A 21,655-nucleotide genomic window follows, 5' to 3' on the forward strand; every position below is an offset into this window, starting at 1 on the left:
GACTCAACCAAAATTACTGGGGCAGGGCTGGGGTTAAGGTGCAATGGAATATAGTGTGTCCATGAAAGGGGGGGGGGGGGTTTGCGGTTTATTGCGCATGCTCCTTGGGTGCCCCAAGCACATGAGGTTCTGGATGGGGATCGTTACCTCATGCCCATCTGTAATGGAAGATTCTAACCTGTTTTTTTAAACTTGCAGCTCTGGGTTCTGCAAGGCTGAGAACCTGCTTGTGTTTTAGAATCAGCAGACATAAGCTAAATTCCACCAAGGGGCCAGAGATGCTGTTATCTGATGAAAGGACATCTGTGTACCAAGAACATTTAATCTTCCTGCTTGTTTTGGTCACAGACTGTCAGAGGCCGAGCCTTGATGTAGAATAAACCATTGTATTCAAAGAGATAAGCTGAAAATTATGTTATTCGTTGGAAGCCTAGCATGCTAGCTTGCTTGCTTATCTTTCTTGCTGTGCTGGGAATAGGTGCTTGGGTAAGCTGTTTTTGGGTAATATAAGCCATGGTCCCACTGATGAAGTTTGAGACACTCCGAGAGGTGGCAACATCCCTCAGCAAGAAGAACTTCTGGAGTCCAGCCAACGTCCCGGTCAGGGTAGGTGGAGAAGCTCCTACCGGCGCCCCGACAACCTACCACAAGTGTGCAGTCGTTGCCTCGCTTCGGCAGTTGTGATCAGTCCAAGCGCTGATAAGTATAGTTGGGAAGGGCTTGCATATTGTAGTGTGAAATCAGTTTTTGAATTTGTAATAAACATTTGTATAAACTGAACTGCTCTCGGTGTGTGTGTCTATTTTCTTTCAGTAGCTCAAACATTGTGACCAATCTAAAACGAACAAAATGAGATGTATAAGTTTACCCAAGACACCATCCGTTAGGCTACAAATGCATATTTGGGGTTCACGTGGAGCAGCTGGATCCTCTTGATTTGTTGGTTGGATTTATGGCCCATCATGCACTTCCACAGCAGGATTGGCCCTCAGGACATCAACCAGGATGGCAGGGTGGTCGCCGATGTGGACTTCCTGGGGAAGGATAAAATTTGTTTGAGAGGGATAACATTGGTGGTAGTACAAAACAGTAACGTGATTATGTGGAATGCCTCAGGAAGGACCTCCTGTCAGTGAGAGACTGGCAGCCCCCGGATTTGAGAGGGCAAGGAGGATGGCCTTCCACATGGTGGCACTCTCTCTCTCTCTCTCCAGCTGGCCATTCCCTCAAGGGTTATAACTAGTGGTCCTGCTGGTGGCGATACTTCTGGCCAGCAGGTATTGATGTAGCTCATGGCTAATGAATGAGGACCCCTGGTTTCTGTGGACATATGATGGGTACATGAACAGGGTGAAGAAGTTGCACAGTGCCCTGATGACAGTGGTGGTGGTCATTTCTGGGCAAGGAATGGCAAAGGTGAAATGTGAATATACATCGATGACTGTAAGGAAATAGTCGTTATGGTTGGTGGAGGGAAGGGGGACCTTGAAATCCATATTCAGGCATTCGAAAGACCATATGGCTTTTACAAGGTGTGTCCTATCTGGTTGGTAGAAGAGCGGTTTGCACTCTGTGCAGACCTGCCAGTCCCTGGTCATGTCTCTGACATCCCTGATGGAGTATGGCAGATTATGAGATTTGATAAAGTGGAAAAATCTCATGATGCCAGGGTGGAAGAGGTCATTGTGGAGGGCTTTGAGGTGGTCTATCTGGGCATTGACACATGTCCCTCGGGACAGGGAACCTGGGGGCTCGTTGATCTTCCTCGGCCGATACAGGATATTAGAGTTATAGGTGGAGAGTTCAATCCTCCACCTTAGAGTCTTGTCGTTCTTTAACTTACCCCACTGTTTGTTGTTGAACATGAATACCATGGCCTGTTGGTCCGTGAACAGGTTAAAACATCTGGCAGCCAGGTAATGCCTCCAGTGCCACACCACCTCAACTATTACCTGAGCCTCCTACTCGATGGAGGAGTGTCAGATTTCAGGGCTCTGGACCTTACGGGAGAAGAAGGCCACGGGCCAACCTTTCTGGTTGAAGGTGGTGGCCAGGGCGAAATCGGATATGTCACTCTCCACTTGGAATGGGGCAGATTCATCCACTGCATACATTGTGGCTTTAGCGATGTCTTCTTTTATGCAATAGAATGCTTCTTGGGCCTTTCTTGTCAGGGGGAAGGATGTAGACTTGATAAGCAGGCAGGTTTGTCCACATAATTAGGCACTCACTGGGCGTAATAGGAAATATACTCCAGGCACCTTTTTGGGCCTGTGGGGGAGGGAAAGCTCTAGCAGGGGGAATACGCAGTGGAGGTTGGGGCCAATAACTCCATTCTCCACAACACAGCCAAGGATCACCAGGCGGGTAGTGTAGAAAACACATTTATCCTTGTTGTAGGTAAGATTTAGGCATTTGGCTGCTGTGAGGAATTTCTTGAGGTCAGTGTCATGATCTTGCAAGTGGTGGCCACAGATTGTGACATTATCCAAGTAGGGGAAAGTGGCGTGCTGGTCATTTTGGTCCACCATCCGGTCCATCTCCTGCTGGAAAATAGAGACACCATTGGTAACACCGAAGGGGACCCTGAGGAAATGGTAGAGGTGAACATCTGCCTCGAAGATGGTGTACTGGCAGTCCTATCGACAGATGGGGAGCAGGTGGTAGGCAGATTTCAGGTCATTTGTGGAGAACACATGATATTGGGCAATTTGATGGACCATATCCGCAATGCAAGGGAGGAATAGGCATCCAGCTGTGTATAGTGGTTAATAGACTGGCTACAATCAATCACCCTTCTGTGTTTACCCCCACCCTTGACCAGCATCACTTCGGCTCTCCACGGGCTGGCACTTGCCTCGATGATCCCTTCATTCAAGAGTTGCTACATTTCCACTTTAATAAACGCCCTGTCCCCTTCACAGTATCACCTACTTTTTGTAGTTTACAGTTGGGGGTGAGGTTCGCAAACAGTGGTGGGGGATCGATATGGAGAGAGAGAGGGAGAGGCCACATGTCGGTGGGACGGCAGAAGTGAGGGGGTGGGTGGCTGCAGTGGGGCATGGCGGCATGCTTACGAACTGTGGGTTGCTGACCGTGATGGCGGGGGGAGGGGATGGGATTGTCGTATTGCATAGTAACACTCTTGAGGTGGCACTGAAAGTCCAACCCCAGCAGCACTGGTGCACAGAGCTGTGGCATGATGAAGAGTTTAAAATCCCTGTTCGTCATGCCCTGTACGGTCAGTGTCACAGTGAGGTAACTGCGGATCTCGGCTGAGTTGGACTTAGAGGCAAGATCGATTTTATAGCTCACTGACCTGCTTTAAGGGAGTAACACTGCACCATATCAGGGTGGATTAAAGTCTCAGTGCTCCCGCTATGGAAAAGCTTAGTGTCAATGATCATTGTTCGAGATGTCCATCATAGACAGGGAGAGTTGCTATGGGCTGTTTTGGTTCCGTACCCTGGAAGCTAGTGTCAGTTCGTGGTCTGGCCCTACTGACTTGTAGTCCGGGAGCATAATGGCGGCATCTATGTGGCAGCCCCATGTCGTGGCGTGGTCATCCCCGGAAGATGATGGCAGTCAAAATGGCAGCTCCCAGGCTGTGCATGTGGCAGCGCTGGGACTGGAAGGTGGCTGTGATGGACATACCTTCACGTAGTGCCCCTTCTCTCTGAACTTTGAGCACGTCACGTCTTTCACCAGGCAGCGTTTTCGGGGGTGTTGTTGGTTGGCTGCTCCTGTTAGACCGTGGCTGTGGTGGGTTCGCTCACTGGATGTGGTAGCGGGCTGCTAACCTGTAAACTTGTGTCCCAAGATGGTGCTTCCCCGTGTGGACCCTGTGCATGCATCAAGTAAGCTTCCATGTTACAGAGGGCCATCTCCAGCAATTTCACGAGGCCGATCACTCCTTTTAAGTCCAACTTACTATGCTCAAGTAGCCTCTGGTACACATAGTCTGACCTGATGCCTGTGACATAGGTGTCCTGGATCATGTCCTCCGTGTTGTGGGCGGCTGACACCAACTGGAAGTTGCTTGTTCGTGTGAGTCCCCATGGGCCCAGAGGAACCCATCGCTCGATTCACCCGGTCACTGTGTGCGAGTGGCCAACATGTGCCTGGCATATACTTTGTTGACTTTCTCCCTGTACTGGTCCTTGAGAATGTCCATTGCCTCTGACCTGTCTGAGCTGGGAGAAGAATAGGTGCAGCTTGTTTGCCTCATTGGTGACTGTCTGTAGAAAGACCACAAGGCAGCGTAGCCGGAGTTCAAAGCAGTCTGAGGTTTCTGGCGATTGTAGGTCGATCTCCAGCTTATCGGGCTTCAAGAGTTGTTCCGTTGTTGGGAAAAAATATTGTAAATAAAATTGATGCACTATCAACAACTCAAAAGACTGGACATAGAACAATAGGCTTTTATTTACAATAAACTTGAAGGTCATCCTGTGGTGTGACCCAGGCTTTCTGGGGAGGGAGGGGTTATGGTGTTGAATATGTGTTGTAATCCAGCCTCAAAGCATTGCTCAAATTTATCTCTTCCTTTTCTACATGCAGGCTGTTCAAACACTGAGAGGATTCCTTTGTATGTGAACCCAGCTTTGCCCAGTTTTCAAGACAGTGACCCTGCCTCTGTTGTGGAGCCAGGAGGAGTGGGGGAGCTAGGTCAAACCTTCTGTGACTCATTCATGGGGTCCTACCACCATGACATCCAACCTGATTGGATGGATATGGAACTAACGCAGGAAAATTCAAGTTCGTTTATTATCACCTGACTGTACACGTATAACCAGATGAAACAACGTTGCACACACAATGTGCAGTACATAAAAAATCGCATATATGCAAACATATATAATTTAAAATAAATATGGATAAATATTTCGGGATGATTTACATGGTTACAGGATGGCGTTCGTCAATCTCACAGCCTGTGGGAAGAAGCTATTTCCCAGCCTGGGAGTCCTGATTTTGATGGTCCTCTACCTCCTTTTTTTTTGGCATCTTTTTAAATTTATTTTTATTTTTCACCCTATGAACCATATTAACAAAAATACACACAAACATTTCCCTCTTGAATATACACAGTGTCATTTTCTACCCTTTCTCCCCCCTCCCTTCACTCCCTCCTTCCCACCACCCTCCCCACCCACTCAATGTTCAACATATACAATACAATAAACCCATTAAACAATGTCATCACACAATCAAAATAAACAAGAAAATTGTATCATCTGCTTTTACACACTGGGTCAGTTCATTTCGTCTTCTTCTCCTTCTATCTTTTTAGGGGGTGGAGGTTGTAATGGAAGATTCTAACTTGTTTTTTTAAACTTGCAGCTCTGGATTCTGCAAGGCTGAGAACCTGCTTGTGTTTTAGAATCAGCAGACAGAGATGCTGTTATCTGACGAAAGGACATCTGTGTACCAAGAACATTTAATCTTCCTGCTTGTTTTGGTCACAGACTGTCAGAGGGCTAGCCTTGATGCAAAATAAACCATTGTATTCAAAGTGATAAGCTGAAAATTATGTTATTCGTTAGAAGCCTAGCATGCTAGCTTGCTTGCTGATCTTTCTTGCTGTGCTGGGAATAGGTGCTTGGGTAAGCTGTTTTTGGGTAATATAAGCCATGGTCCCACTGATGAAGTTTGAGACTCTCCGAGAGGTAGCAACATCTCTCAGCAAGAGGAAGAACTTTAGGAGTCCAGCCAACGTCCCAGTCAGGGGAGGTGGAGAAGCTGCTACCGGCACCCTGACAACCTACTACAAGTGTGCAGTCGTTGCCTCGCTTCGGCAGTTGGGACCAGTCCAGGCATTGATAAGTATAGTTGGGAAGGGCTTGCATATTGTAGTGTGAATTCAGCTTTAGATTTAGTCATAAAGCTTTGTATAAACTGAACTGCTCTCGGTGTGTGTGTCTATTTTCTTTCGGTAGCTCAAACACTGTGACCAATCTAAAACGAACAAAGTGAGAGGTATAAGTTTACCCAAGACAATTGGTGCTGCGAGCAGGGTTGGTCTCAAGATGTTTCGCCGAAAGAAAGAGGTGAGCCCTGAGCAGTTCTTGATTCCAGGATGGACTTCCAAAGATGATGGGTTTGGCATGTTGGCCAATACCCTGTCTTTGTTGGGACCACCCATTAGTTGGGATGAGAAGTTTAGATTCATCAAGTGCACCTCTGGGAGAGCGGGTTGCCACTGTCCTTCGAGAAAGAAAATTTCCTGATAAAAAGGGGATGCTGACGGATGGTTTTTGGTTGCTGGCCATCGCCTTATGCCACTCCATTCAGCGTGAAGCAGAATCAGTTCAAAGAGAAGTAGAATCTCAGCGCAAGAGAAAGCATTAGAGGAGGAGCTAGAAGCCATGTGACAACGCTGCTCCATGATGAGTGAGATTGTTCGCACCAGTCAGCACAGAGTGGGAAGATAAGCATGTCCAAATGATCTGCCGTAATATTAAACTCCGGCAGCAGCTCTATGCAGATAAGGAAAGGCATGGAGTAGAACCCGATCCATATCGTATTCGTGCCATGATAATGAATGGTGACAATCCTGATGTAATTGAGGATTGGGATGGGAATATCTGGAATGACAATGGTAATGATGCAGATACGCCCCAGCATGTGCCTAACATACTGCCCTCTCCACCTGCTGTTCACGCCCGCCCTAAAAGGCAGCAGACTTCCCAAACAGACAGAAGGGGGGATGATGTAAGGGTAGAGATGGAAGGGATAGATACCCCGGTCTCCCAAGTGGACCCAGGGGAAAATACCCAAACACCTGCTGATGCTCTATGGCCTACTCCCTCTACGGGATGGCCTCGGCCTCCTCCCCTAGACTGGGTGGAGGGCCCTGTGGGCCAAAGTGGGAACAGGGGTCGGAAACAGTCAATGATCCGTGACTTCTCTATAAAAGAGCTGGCTGCCATTAGAGATCGATTTAGGCAAAAGGCAGGAGAAACTCTGGCATCCTGGCTCCTGTGTGTCTGGGAACAAGGGGGGGGGGGGGTAATGTATTTTTAACCCCTGAGGAATTGTTGGGATTAGGAACATTGACTACTGATATCAGGGTCACTGCTGAGCTGCGGGGTAGAGGGAGAGAGATGGATTACTTACTTACTACTCTAGGGGATGCCCTGCTACGAGTATACCCATCACCAGTAGATTGGGATTTACATTTGCTGAAAAATTGGAGAACGCCAGAGGAGGGTATAGCAGTAATTCAGCAACAGGCCCTGGCCTCTGCCTTGTATGCAGGGCATTTGAGGCTGTGGGTACACGGGGGGAGCCCTGATGAAGAGATATTCACGGCCGGAATGCATACCAGATTGGTTCGTCCCACCCAACCCACTGTACGGGGATTGGTTCTGTCCGTAACTAGTCCGCTAATTGGGCACCCTGTGTCTGAGGCGATGCACGCCTTATCTGGGCTTTGAGAATTAGAATTGTGAGGTAAAATCCATTCACGTACAACCCAGGTTACATCAGACAAGCAGGATGAAAAGAGAGGATCTGCTGCTAATAACGGACCGACAAGGAAGGACACTTTTCTAACCTTGTTAAAGTTAGACGTACCTAAAAGTGATATTGATGGGAAACCTACCGTGGTCCTTTATGCCCTTTGTAAGAGAAAAGCAGGGGAACATCATCTCCAGCTGCTGAGCCCTCTTGGCTCATCTGTGCCCTCTGCTCCCACTGCTGCTTCTATCGAGCCGGCTTCTCCTGCTCCATTTACCCGTGATGAGGTACAACAAATGGTTAACAAGGCTCTTATGGATAATAGTGGCATGTGGGCCTGGGAGCCCCCGAACCCTACTAAAGCATGAAGGTGTGGTCAGGGCTACCATGTCTACACCAATGAGATACGGCGGATACACGGGGACCCATAGCCCTACATACCGTTGACAATCCATTGGGGTGGGGGTAACGACCACCAATATTTGGCCTTCGTCGATACGGGTGCGGAGCACTCGGTGATTCCGGGTAACCCCGACCTCTGGACTGGACCGACCTTTCGAATAGAGGGGTTGGTAGGAGCGGTCACCCTTGCAAAGGAAATAAAAGTCCGTGCCACTGTGGGTGATAGCCCTTCCCCTATCTGGTTACATGCCCTGGTGGCTGCTACTGACGAGTGTATCCTGGGTATTAATATGTTAGCCGGTACGGCCCTTAATAATAGCCAAGGGGGATTTGCATTTGGAATTCGGACTATTAAAAAAGACTAGTAGTGGGTCAGGCTAAGTGGGATCCTGTGATGGTTCCACCCCCCATGAAACCAGTATGCATTCCACAATATCGCCTCCCCGGAGGGCAAGAAGAGATTAGTGCCACCATCGATGCTTTGCAAGAAGAAGGGGTAGTGAGGCCCGCAATGTCGCCCTTTAATAGCTCTGTTTGGCCGGTCCAGAAGCCGGATGGCTTCTGGAGAATGACAGTTGATTATCGCTTTTTGAACAAACATGCCCCACCATTTGCTTCAGCAGCTCCGGACATTGTTACCCTTATTGAAAACATTGCTACTGGGAACTCAGGAACATGGTATGCTGTCATTGATCTCACTAACGCCTTCTTCAGTATTCTTATAGTTGAAGACTCACAGGATCAGTTCGCCTTTACCTGGAAGGGGCGCCAGTATATCTTCCACCGCCTCCCTCAGGGTTATGTACTCTCTCCCACTATTTGCCACAGCCTAATTGCCCGTGATCTGGAGACGGTGTCAGTATCGCCTTCCCTCTCAATTCACCATTATATCGATGATGTAATAATCCAAGGGGCCACGGAAGAGATGGTATAGAAAGCAGAACAAGAGGATGCCTGGTTTACTGATGGTAGCAACCGGTGGGTGCAAGGAAAGCAAAAGTGGAAGGCAATGGATTACCATCCCAAGTCAGGAACTCACTTATCAGAGGAGGGGGATGGTGGCTCTAGTCAGTATGCTGAGTTGAAGGCAGTCACTTTACCACTAGATCCCCATGATCACCCTCTTCGCCTGTTTACTGATTCCTGGGCTGTGGCTAATGGACTTGTGGTATGGATGCCTGATTGGCAAAAGAACGACTGGATGATACATGACCACCCAGTGTGGGGCAAACAGTTGTGGCAGCTGTTGTGGGATGCTTCCCACCACTGTGAGATAACCGTGTATCACGTTGATGCCCATACCAATGTGGCGACTAACATGGCACAACATAATGCAGTAGCAGATCAGCTTGCCACTATCAGCCGCGCTGATACCGTCCCCCTGGCTCGATGGGCACATGAACAGAGTGGTCATTTGGGGGAGAAGCGATCAGCTATGTGGGCCTGTACACATGCTTTACCCATCCATCAGGATGATGTCCGCATGGTCGTGTGTACATGCCCAGAATGTCAACTTGTGAAGTCCCGTGTCGTTCCTCCTGATCTGCATGGCCGAATAAAATGCGGTGCTCGCCCAGCTGCGGTTTGGTAAATTGATTACATAGGCCCTATGTTAGACTGTATGGGTAAACGTTACGTCCTAGAAATGGTTGACACCTTTTCAGGCCTGGTTTTTGCTTTTCCCACCAAGACGGCTGACCAAGCTAGCACTATCCAAGGACTAAATCATTTAATTTCTCGTTATGATGTTCCAGAGGAGATTCAGTCTGATAATAGCTCACACTTCTCCAGGAAGACAATCTGTGATTGGGCAAATGACAATGATATCTTATGGGTTCACCATATTCCTTATTACCCGAAGGCTGCTGGGTTAGTTGAACGAATGAATGGCTTACTGAAGGAAAAAATTCATTTGTTAACACCACTGGGAACCCTGAAGGGGTGGTGCTGCAGCAAGCAGTCGACAATTTAAATCGTCACCCTTTAAAAGGAGGTACACCTTTCCACCGACTTCTTCACGCTTTTGAACTACAGCCTATTCCAGAGGAAAAACAATAATTGCCCCTCACTCCTGAATGAGAGAATGCCAGACAAAAGGTATGGGTGGCACCACCAGGTAGTGGCCCTCCTGTAAAAGGAGAAATAGTGACACCTGCCCAGGGTAACACTTGGTGGGTAGCTATTGAGGGACAGGATGATTTAGTCTGTTTAAACACTGAACGCTTACGGTATTGTGAGTGACATGTGTCAGGCTTCTTTGTTCCAGGTCTTCCATCTTACGCTCCTGGTGATCTGACTTAACAGCTGCTTTGGTGCCAACAATTGGATTTGTAATGACGAGGAAGTTCCGAGTGAGTTGCCTGTGGGAGACATGGTCCGGTGCATTACATCAAGGAAGTCCTCGGTCACCCGCCTCAAGTGCAGCTTATATAAATAAGTTATTGTTCAGCATGTTTCAAAATCTGTTCGTGAGCTCCAGTGTCTGGGTATTGTGGCCAACAAGGATAATGTGAGCCTTGGTTGGAATCCTTTTTCATAGTTAGCTGGTACATTCGGGGGATTGGGCCACAATATTCTCCGTTGGTTGCTCACATTATTACTTGTTTTTGTGATTATTGTAGTTTTAATTTATCTTTTACACTCTTTTTGTACTCTTATGCTTGTCAAGTCTCGTGTCTGACAGCCTGTAACCAAGGGGTGGAATGTAATGGAAGATTCTAACCTGTTTTTTTAAACTTGCAGCTCTGGGTTCTGCAAGGCTAAGAACCTGCTTGTGTTTTAGAATCAGCAGACATAAGCTAAATTCCACCAAGGGGCCAGAGATGTTGTTATCTGACGAAAGGACATCTGTGTACCAAGAACATTTAATCTTCCTGCTTGTTTTGGTCACAGACTGTCAGAGGCCTAGTCTTGATGCAAAATAAAACAATATATTCAAAGTGATAAGCTGAAAATTATGTTATTCGCTAGAAGCCTAGCATGCTAGCTTGCTTGCTGATCTTTCTTGCTGCGCTGGGAATAGGTGCTTGGGTAAGCAGTTTTTGGGTAATATGAGCCATGGTCCCGCTGCTGAAGTTTGAGACTCTCTGAGAGGTGACAATATCTCTCAGCAAGAAGAAGAACTTCAGGAGTCCAGCCAACGTCCCGGTCAGGGGAGGTGGAGAAGCTGCTACCGGCACCCTGACAACCTACTACAAGTGTGCAGTCGTTGCCTCGCTTCGGCAGTTGGGACCAGTCCAAGCGTTGATAAGTATAGTTGGGAAGGGCTTGCATATTGTAGTGTGAAATCAGCTTTTGAATTTGTAATAAACATTTGTATAATCTGAACTGCTCTCGGTGTGTGTGTCTATTTTCTTTCGGTAGCTCAAACACTGTGACCAATCTAAAACGAACAAAATGAGATGTATAAGTTTACCCAAGACAGAGGTCCGCGGTAGGCCCTCTCTGTTGCGTTCCATGTACGGTTCGTAATTTGTTCGAATACTGTGACTTTATTTTTTAAATTATATGTTATTTTTTCCAATGGAATACATTTATTCATTTCTATGTACCATTGCTGTACTCTCAGGCTCTCTTCTGATTTCCAGGTTGACATTATACTTTTTTTTTGCTGCAGCTAAGGCTATCATAATAAATATTGATGTATAATGTAGAATACATGTTCATTCTGCTGAATTCCACCATCAACTCCCTTGCTGTGGCCATGTTGGGACTCGGGCATTGTTCACACTCCATTTTATGAGACTCCCCTCTGTAAGTTGACTCATCATTGTTGTCGACTACTCTGTATCATCTGAAAACTCGATTATCCTGTTTGAATTGAATCTCACAGAGTAGAATCAGGATCAGAACCAGATTTTATTGTTATGAACAAGTCATGCAATTCATTGTTTTGCAGCAATGTCACAGAGCAAATATTTATAATAAAAAATATAAAAATAAGGCAGTGTCTTTGGTTCATTGATCATTCAGGAATCTGATATCAGCAGGAAGAAGCTGTCCTTGTGCCGCTGAGTGCTCATCTTTAGGCTCCTGTACCTTTTTCTCAATGGTAGTAGAGTGAAGAGGGCATGGCCTGGGTGGTGGGTGTCCTTGAGGCTAGAGGCTGGTTTTTTAAGATACCGCCTCTTGTAGATGTCCTCGATGGAGTGAAGTTTGGAGCCCGTGATGTCGCAGGCCAAGTTAACAACCTTCTGGAGCTTTACTGTGTCCTGAGCATTGGAACCTCTGTACTAGTGATGCAACCAGCCAGAATGCTCTCCACAGTACACCTATAGAAGTTTTCATTGAATCTTATATGATGTACTGAATCTCCTCAAACACCTCACAAATTATAGCCACTGGTGAGCCTTCTTTGTGATTGCATTGACATGAAGGCTCCAGAACAAATTCTCAGAGATGTTGACACCCAGGAATTTGAAGTTCTTGACTCCTCTCCTCAATGAGAACTGGATCATGTTCCCCTGACTTCTGCTTGAAGTCCGCAATCAACTCCTTGGTTTTGTTAACATTGAGTGGAAGGTTGTTGGTGTGACCCCTTTCAACGAACTGATCTATCTCCTTCCTGTACCCTTCCTTATTTCCATTTGTGATTTTGCTGACAACCATGGTGTCATTGGTAAATTTGTAGATAGCATTGGAATTGTGCCTGGCCACATAGTCATGGGTGTATAGTGAGTAGAGTAGTGGGCTAAGCACACTTCCTTGATAGTCAGTGAGGAGGAGATATTTTTTCCAATTCATATTGACTGTAGTCTTCTGACGAGGAAGTCAAAGATCCAGTTGCAGAGGTTGTTGACCAACACTGAGGGAATAATGGTGTTGAAGATTGAGCTCTAATCTATGAAGAGCAGCTGTATGTTTTTGAGATGATTCAGCGATGTGTGGCGAATCAATGATATTGCACCTGCTGTGGAGCAATTGTGACAATAGGTGAATTACAGTGGGTCCTGTCCTATGTTTAGGTACATGTTAATTCTGGCCATGACCAACCTCGCAAAGAGTTTCATCACATTAGAAGTTAGTGGCACTGATTAATCGTCATTGAGATCGCTCACACTGCCCTTTTGAAGCAGGTGGGAACTCTGCCTGCAGCAATGAAGGGTTGAAAATGTCCATGAACACTCCGGCTAGTTGGTTAGCACAGATTTTCTGTACCCTGCCAGTACCATCAGGAGTCATAAGTTATCAGTGTGAACAGTGGCAGGCTGAGCACACAACCCTGAGGGTCTCAAGGTAATGGGATTTTGCTACCAACACCAAGATGTCTTGAGTCCACTTGCAGAGAGGAGTGTTCAGTCCTAGTGAGGACAGTTGATCCATCAGCCTCTGAGGTGCTATCGTGTTGAATGCTGAGCTTAAGTCAATGAACAAGAGCCTGGCGTTTGAGGCATTGTTCTCTAGGTGGGTTAGGATGGAGAGGAGGGTCAAGGCTATGATTTCACCTAGGACCAGTTTGGATTGTAGGCATATTGTTGCACAATCAATGCCAGTGGAAGTGTGATATGATGTGTTCCATTACTATTTGCTCAAAGTACTTTATGTTCGGAGTCACTGGGAGTAAAGCAACACGGAAAGGTTCTATTGGCCCTCTTTCCATGCTGTAAGGCTCCATGACCCTTCATAGTGACCTCATCGCCACAGTATTGCTCTGAATGGTTTGCCTATGAATGAGCCACAGGAGACTGAAACATGGTATTTGTGTTTGGAATACAGGAGGAAACTGGAGCACCCAAAGGAAACCCATATGGACACAGGGAGGACATACAAACTCCTTACAAATAGCGCTGGATTCAAACCAAGGTCATGGCACTGTGAAGTGTTGTGCTAACCACGAGAACTATAGAACCATAGAACATTACAGCACAGAAACAGGCCCCTTCTGCCCTTCTATTCTGTGCTGAACCATTTTTTTCCACTGACATGCACCCAGTCCTTAGCCCTTCATTACTCTCCCATCCATGTACCTGTCCAAGTTCTTCTTAAATGTTAAAATTGAACACTTTAACTGGCTGCTCATTCCACACTCCCATCGCTCTCCTTTTCCTTATATTCCCCCTAAACTTTTCCTCTTTCACCCTTAACCCATGTCCTCTGGTTTGTATCTCACCTACCCTCAGTGGAAAAAGTCAATCTACATTACTCTGTCTGTCCTCCTTGTAATTTTAAATACTTCTAACAACTATCCCCGTGTGGTGATGCACAAATATGCCGGGATGAACCAGCCCTGCCTGTCACGTGCTGTCAGTGGGGTGGTCGGGGCAAAAATGGCGGCGCGCATCCATCTCTTTGGCATGCACACTTGGGTTTGCGTGACGCAACCCATGGGACATACACACGGTCCGACTGGCAACCTAATAAGCAAGCATGTGAAGTTTAAATAAACATTGTGATACTCAAGCCAGCAGCCTGTTTCTCCAGTCTGTATAACCGTTCTCTCACAACGCACTACACTCTCCTTCTTCTACGCTCCAGGGAATAAAATCCTAACCTGCTTAACCTTTCCCTGTAACACAGTCCTGAAGTCCAGGCAACATCTTTGCAAATTTTCTCTGCACTCTTTCTATGTATCTATCTATCTATCTATCTATCTATCTATCTATCTATCTATCTATCTGGACACAGAGGGCAAAGAGCTGATTTGTGGGAGTGAGTAATTGGATAATTAAGTTAATTGGCAAGGACCAATAATAGGAGAGATAGCTAAAGGAGTGGCCTCGTGAAGGAGTAGTGAGTGTGTGAGTGGCCTTGTGAAGGAGTAGTCAGTGTGTGAGTGGCCTCGTGAAGCAGTAGTCAGCGTGTGAGTGGCCTAGTGAAGGAAGTGGAGTTTGAGGCTTTGGTGAGCAGAGGCTGAGAAAGAGCTTGCTTGGTACCAGAGGTAAGGCCAAGTGAGATAGTTTAAATCCTTTAATAAAATTTAGATAATGGACTCAGCTAGGGCAGTTGATTGTTCCAGTTGTGTGATGTGGAAAATCTCAGACAGTGTTCTTGTCCCTGTTGACTACACCAGCAGGAGGTGCATCGAGCTGCAGCTCCTTACAAACCAAGTTAGGGAACTGGAACTGGATGAACTGAAGACCTTGAGGGAGGGAGGCAGAGGCAGTGGTAGACAGGAGTGTCAGGGAAGTGGTCACCCCTATAAATTCAGGAAAGAGGTAGCTGGGTGACTGACAGGAGAGGAAAGGGGAAGATGCATATAGTGCAGAGTACTCATGAGGCCATTCCAATCAACAACAGGTAAATTGTTTTGGATACTGTTGGTGGAAATGACCAACCAGGGACAAGTTGAAGTGGTCATATCTCTGGTGCAAAGGCTGGACCCTGGATCGAAAAGGAAGAGGGAGGAGAGGAGAGCAATGGTGTTTGGGGACATTTTGGATAGACAAGTTGATAATGGTTATGTGAATGAGATCAAGGCTCCTGGATGACATATTGCCTCCTAAGTGTCAAGGTCGGGGATGTCTCTGATTGAGTTCATTGCATTCTGGAGGGGGAAGGGGAAGGGGAGAGGGAGAGTGAGCAGCTAGACATGGACCACGTGGGGACCAATGACATAGATAGGAGTAGGGATGAGGTCGTGAAGAGGGAATACAGAGTGTTAGGAAAGAATTTATAAAGCAGGAGCTCGAGGGTGGTTATATCAGGTTTGCTGCCTGTGCCACGTGCCAGAGAGGGTAGGAACAGGAAGTTGTGGCAGGTGAATGTGTGGCTGAAGAGTTGGTGAAGGGGGCAGGGGTTCAGATTTTTGTATCATTCAGGTCTCTTCTGAGGAAGGTCTGACCTCTACAAAAAGGACGGGCTGCACTTGAACTTGGGAGGGGGTAAACCAATATCCTGGCAGGCAGGTTTGCTAGAGCTGTTGGAGAGAGTTTAAACTAGTTTGGCGGGGTGGCGGGGTGGGGGGGGGGTGGGTGTTAGAAACCACAATGTGAGTACATAGATTAGGGTAGAAGTAAATCGGGTTGTTAGGGTCGAGGGAGGAAAAAAATAGAAAAAAGTCAAAAATATTGTGCAGCAAAGATGACAAAAAGGACAGGGAGGAGAAAAGACGGGATCATTTGCTGTACAATAGAAATATAGCAAAATGAGTTTGTATACTGTACTTAAATGCATGGAGCATTAGGAATAAAGTAGATGACCTTGTTGTACAGCTACAGATTGAAAGATATGACATTGTGGCATCACTGAGACATGTCTTAATGATGGATGTGATTGGAATCTGAATATTCAAGGGTACACACTGTATAGGAAAGATAGGCAGGTAAGTAGAGGGGGGTGGCGTGACGCTGATGGTAACCAATGATATTAAACCACTAGAAAGAAGGGACATAGGGGCAGAAGAGGTAGAATCCTTATGGGTTGAGTTAAGAAATGGTAAGGGTAAAAGGACCCTATTAGCAGTTATGTATATGCCACCAAACAGCAGCCAGGAAATGGACTATGTTACAGCTGGAAATAGAACAAGCATGTCAAAAGGAAAAAAGTCAAAATAAATATGGGGGATTTTAACATGAAAGAGGTTTGGGAAAAGTCAAGAAGGGACTGGATCTCAGGAGAGAGAGAGAGAGAGTGATTGTAGAATGTCTATGGGATGGTTTTTTGGAGCAGCTTGCTGATAAGCCCACCAGGGTTTCGACGGTTTGCAGATGACACTAGGATGGGTGGTGGACTAGGAGGTGTTGCAGAGAGACTTGGACAGCTTAGGAGAGTGGGCAAAGAAATGGTAGATGAGATACAATGCTGAGAAATATACAGTTGTAAATTTTGGAAGAGGAAATAAACAGGCAGATTATTATTTGGATGGGAAGAAAATTCAAAATTAGGAAGTGCAAAGGGACTTGGGGGTCCTTGTGCAGGATATCCTAAAGGTTAACCACCAGATTGGATGGGCAGTGAAGAAAACAAATGCTATGTTGGCATTCATTTCAAGGGGAATAGTGTATAAGAATAAAGAGATGTTGATTTGGAGAACTATGTGCAATTTGGGGCTCCTTATCTTAAAGGGATGACATTATGTTGGAGAGAATACAGATGATTTACCAGGATGATTCCTGGAATGCAAGGGCTAACATATGAGGGAACATTTAGCAGCTCTTGGACTCTATTCATTGGAGTATAGAAGAATGAGAGGGACCTCATAGAAACATTTTGAATGCTGAAAGGATTGGACAGAGCAGATGTGAATAGAATGTTTCCCTTGGTGGGTGAATCCAGGACAAGAAGGCTGAGTTTTAGAATGAGGAGGTACCAAAATTGCACACAATACTCCAAATTTGGGTCCACCAACGTCTTGCACAAATTTGCCATAACATCCCAACTTCTGTACTCAATGCTTTGATTTATGAGAGTCAGTATCCCAGCTTCTCCTTTTACAACCCTATCCACCTGCGATGCCAGTTTCAGGGAATTGTATATCTGTATTCACAGATCCTTTTGTTCTACAACATTTCTCAGTGCCCTACTACCATTTACTGGATATGTCCTTTCTTGGTTTGTCCTTCCAAAATGCCACACCTCACACTTGTATGCATTAAATAACATCTGCCGTTTTCATGACATTATTCCAGCTGGTCCAGATCCCTCTGCAAGCTTTGAAAACCTTCTTCTCTGTCCACAACACCCCCAATCTTAGTGTTATCTGCAAATTTGCTGATCCAATTTACCACATTATCATCTAGATCATTGATACAGATGACAAACAACAATAATCCCAGCACTGATCACTGAGGAACACCACTAACCATAGGCCTCCCATCTGAGAAGCAATCATCCACTACCATTCTCCGGCTTCTCCCATCCAGCCAATGTCAAATCCAGTTCACTACTTCATGAATTTTTAGCATCTGAACCTTCCTGACTAACCTCTCATGTGGGACCTTGGCAAAGGCCTTACTAAAGTCTATGTAGACAACATCCACAGCCTTTTCTTCATCCATCATCCTGGTAACCTCAAAAATACTCTCTTTTTTAATTTTAAATGTAGACATACAACACTGTAATAGGCCAATTCGGCTCTAGGATCCTGTGCTGTCTAATTTACACCCCATTACCCAACACCCTGGTACGTTTGTGAATGGTGGGAGGAACCCAGAGGCTCTGGAGAAAACCCAGGCAACTCAATGTCCTTACAGACATTGTGGGATTCAAACCCAGGTCCAGTCCTGATCACTGGTGCTGTAAAGATATTGTGCTAACTGCTATGCCAACCATGCCACCCTTCATATAAGATTGGTTGAACATGACCTACCACGCACAAAGCCATGTTGACTATCCCAAATCAGTCTATGACTATCCAAATAATCTGATCTCTTAGAACACCTTCCAATAATTTACTCTTTACTGATGTCTGGTTCAGCAGCCGGCAATTTTCAAGGTTACTTTTGGAGCCCTTTTTAAACAATGGAACAATGTGAGCTACCTTCCAATTCTCTGGCACCTCATCTTTGGCTAAGGATATTTTAAATATTTCTGCCAGAGTTCCTGCACTTTCTACGCTAGTCTCCCTCAAGGATGGAGGGAAGATTTTGTCAGGCCCTGGGTATTTATCCACCCTTATTTGTTTTAAGACAGCAAGCACTTCCTCCTCTTTAACCTGTACAGGTTCCATGACCTCACTGCTTGTTTTCCTTACTTCCCACAACTCTGGGCCATTTTCCTGAGTGAATACTGATGGGGGGGGGGGGGGTTGCATCGAAATTAAGACCTCTCCCATCTCTTTTGGCTCCATACAAAACTGATGACTCTGATCTTCAAGGAAACCAATTTTGTCCCTTGTTATCATTTTGCTCAATATATCTGTAGAAACCCTTAGGATTTTCCTTTGCATTATCTGCCAAAACAGCCTTGCTGATTTATTTTTTGAGATTTTTGATTGCATTTTTTATATTTCTCAAGTCCCTCATTTGCTCCATGTTGCCTATACCAGCTATACACCTCATGAACCAGTTCCCCAATATAACTATGAAAACCAAGGTTCCCTACACATGCTAACTTTGCCTTTAATCCTGACATGAGCATACAAACTCTGTACTCTCAAAATTTCACCTTTGAAGGTCGTCCACTAACCTCGCACATCCTTGCCCAAAAACAACTTATCCCAATCCACACATTCTAGATCCTTTTGTCACTTCCTCAAAATTGGATTTTCTCCAATTTATTCTCAACCTGAGGCCCAGACCTATCCTTCTCCGTAATTAACTTGCAACTAATGACATTATGATCACTGGACCTAAAATGTTCCCCAGCACAAGCTTTTGTCACCTGTCCTGTCTTGTTCCCTAATAGGAGATCCAGTATTGCACATTCTCTAGTTGGTACCTCTGTATATTGATTTAGAAAGCTTTCCTGAACATATATGACAAACTCCAAGCCATCCAGCCCTTTTAGAGTATGGGAGTCCCAGTCAGTATGTGTAAAGTTAAAATCTCCTACTATCACAACCTTGTGTTTCCTGAAGCTATCTGCTATCTCTTAACATATTGGCTCCTCCAATTCTCATTGACTATTTGGTGGTCCTGAGTGACAATCCCATGAGTGTGGTAATATCTTTCCCGTACCTCAACTTCACCCATATAGCCTCGGTAGAAGAGCCTTCTGGTCTATCCTGTCTGGATACAGCTGAGATGTTTTGCCTGATGATCAATGCCACTCCTCCCCCTTTCACCCACCCCCCACCCCCCATTCTATCATGTCTAAAGCAATCGAAGCCCAGCACATTGAGCTGCCAATCTTGCCCCTCCTGCAAGCAAGATTCACTAATGGCCACAATGTTTGGGGAGGTATTACAACAATTGACTGAACACTATGAGATACCAGAAGTTTGTTCTAGTGCTTCAATTACTGTAATTCCAAAGAAAGATAGAGATCCATTAAAGGTGTCTTCATATAGACCTATTTCTTTATTGAATGTGGACTATAAAATAATAGCTAAATTGTTAGCAAATCGGCTTGCTAACTATTTATCTAAATTAATACATGTAGATCAAACAGGTTTTATTAAAAATAGACATGCTTCGGATAATATTCTTCGACTAATTAATTTGACCAATGCATACTGACGGCAGCCCAACCATCCAATGGTGATGCAGAAAAAGCTTTTGATAAGGTCAAATGGAATTTTTTATTTAAGGTCTTGGAAAAGTTTAAATTTGGCCCTTTTTTTATTGGCTGGGTTAAAGCTTTATTTACAAACCTGACTGCTCTTCTTTCTTTGGCTTGGCTTCGCGGACGAAGATTTATAGAGGGGTAAATGTCCACGTCAGCTGCAGGCTCGTTTGCGGCTGACAAGTCCGATGCGGGACAGGCAGACACGGTTGCAGAGGTTGCAGGGGAAAATGTGTTGGTTGGGGTTGGGTGTTGGGTTTTTCCTCCTTTGTCTTTTGTCAGTGAGGTGAGCTCTGCGGTCTTCTTCAAAGGAGGTTGCTTCCCGCCGAACTGTGAGGCGCCAAGATGCATGGTTTGAGGCGATATCAGCCCACTGGCGGTGGTCAATGTGGCAGGCACCAAGAGATTTCTTTAGGCAATCCTTGTACCTCTTCTTTGGTGCACCTCTGACACAATGGCCAGTGGAGAGCTCACCATATAACACGATCTTGGGAAGGCGATGGTCCTCCATTCTGGAGATGTGACCTACCCAGCGCAGTTGGATCTTCAACAGCGTGGATTCGATGCTGTCGGCCTCTGCCATCTCGAGTTCTTCGATGTTAGGGATGAAGTCGCTCCAACGAATGTTGAAGATGGAGCGGAGACAACGCTGGTGGAAGCATTCTAGGAGTCGTAGGTGATGCCGGTAGAGGACCCATGATTCGGAGCCAAACAGGAGTGTGGGTATGGCACACACACACCTGACTGCTCAGGTGGTGACAAATGGACAAATTTCATCATCATTTAAATTAACATGTTCTACTCGACAGGGTTGTCCATTGTCACCAGCCCTATTTGCATTGGTCATTGAACCATTAGCTCAATTAGTATGGCAAAATGAGCAGATACAAGGGATGAGAGTTTTGGATGAAGAGTATAAGATTAATTTATTTGCAGATGATGTTTTGATATACTTAACAAATCCAGAACAATCTTTGCTGCATTTACAAGAATGTTTATTACAATATGGATCATTATCTGGTTATAAAGTTAATTGAGATAAAAGTGAAATTTTACTGGTATGTTAAGGAAATTATTCAGTTTATAAAAATGTTATTAAATTGAAATGGACAGATAAAATTAAATATTTAGGAATAATTGTGTATATTGAGTATCAATCTTAATATAAATTAAATTATGTTCCATTGTTGAAAAAGATAAAAGCAGACTTAATTAAGTGGAAAGACCTTCCATTAACTTTAATTGGCTGGGTTAATTGTATTAAAATGAATATTTTCCACATATTCAATATTTGTTTCAATCAATAACGTGTTTTCTTACAAGGAACATTTTCTAGGATTTAAATAAAGCTACCAGGGATTTTTTATGGAAAGGTAAATTACCAAGGGTAGCATTAAATAAGCTTACTTGGAAGTACGCATTAGGTGTATTGCAATTACCTCATTTTCAGAAATATTATGAAGAAGCCCAACTTAAATTTATTAGTGGTTTGATGGATTTGGATCAATCTCCAAGTTGCGCTAAAGTTGAGATGGCATGTATTTCTGAAACTACAGTATATCAATTTATATTTTGGTGGAATATAGATTTATTATGGGAGTACAATGTGCTGATATTAAAACATCTATTGATGCTATGGACAAAAAAGAGTAAGACTATAGGATCAAAAGGTAAATTATCTATTTTAACGCCA

General features: G+C 45.2%; 1 long non-coding RNA gene across 1 annotated transcript; it reads right to left on the bottom strand.

Moving 5' to 3' along the window:
- Positions 1 to 850: 850 nt before the first annotated feature.
- LOC138741795 (uncharacterized) lies at positions 851 to 10,215 on the bottom strand. Its single transcript, XR_011343763.1, has 2 exons — positions 10,088 to 10,215; positions 851 to 1,034 (listed from the first exon to the last, which is right to left on the bottom strand). It is a non-coding gene; the product is annotated as an uncharacterized lncRNA (long non-coding RNA).
- Positions 10,216 to 21,655: the final 11,440 nt, after the last annotated feature.

The sequence above is a fragment of the Narcine bancroftii genome, chromosome 8, assembly GCF_036971445.1.
Source record: "Narcine bancroftii isolate sNarBan1 chromosome 8, sNarBan1.hap1, whole genome shotgun sequence".
Lineage (NCBI taxonomy): Eukaryota > Metazoa > Chordata > Chondrichthyes > Torpediniformes > Narcinidae > Narcine > Narcine bancroftii.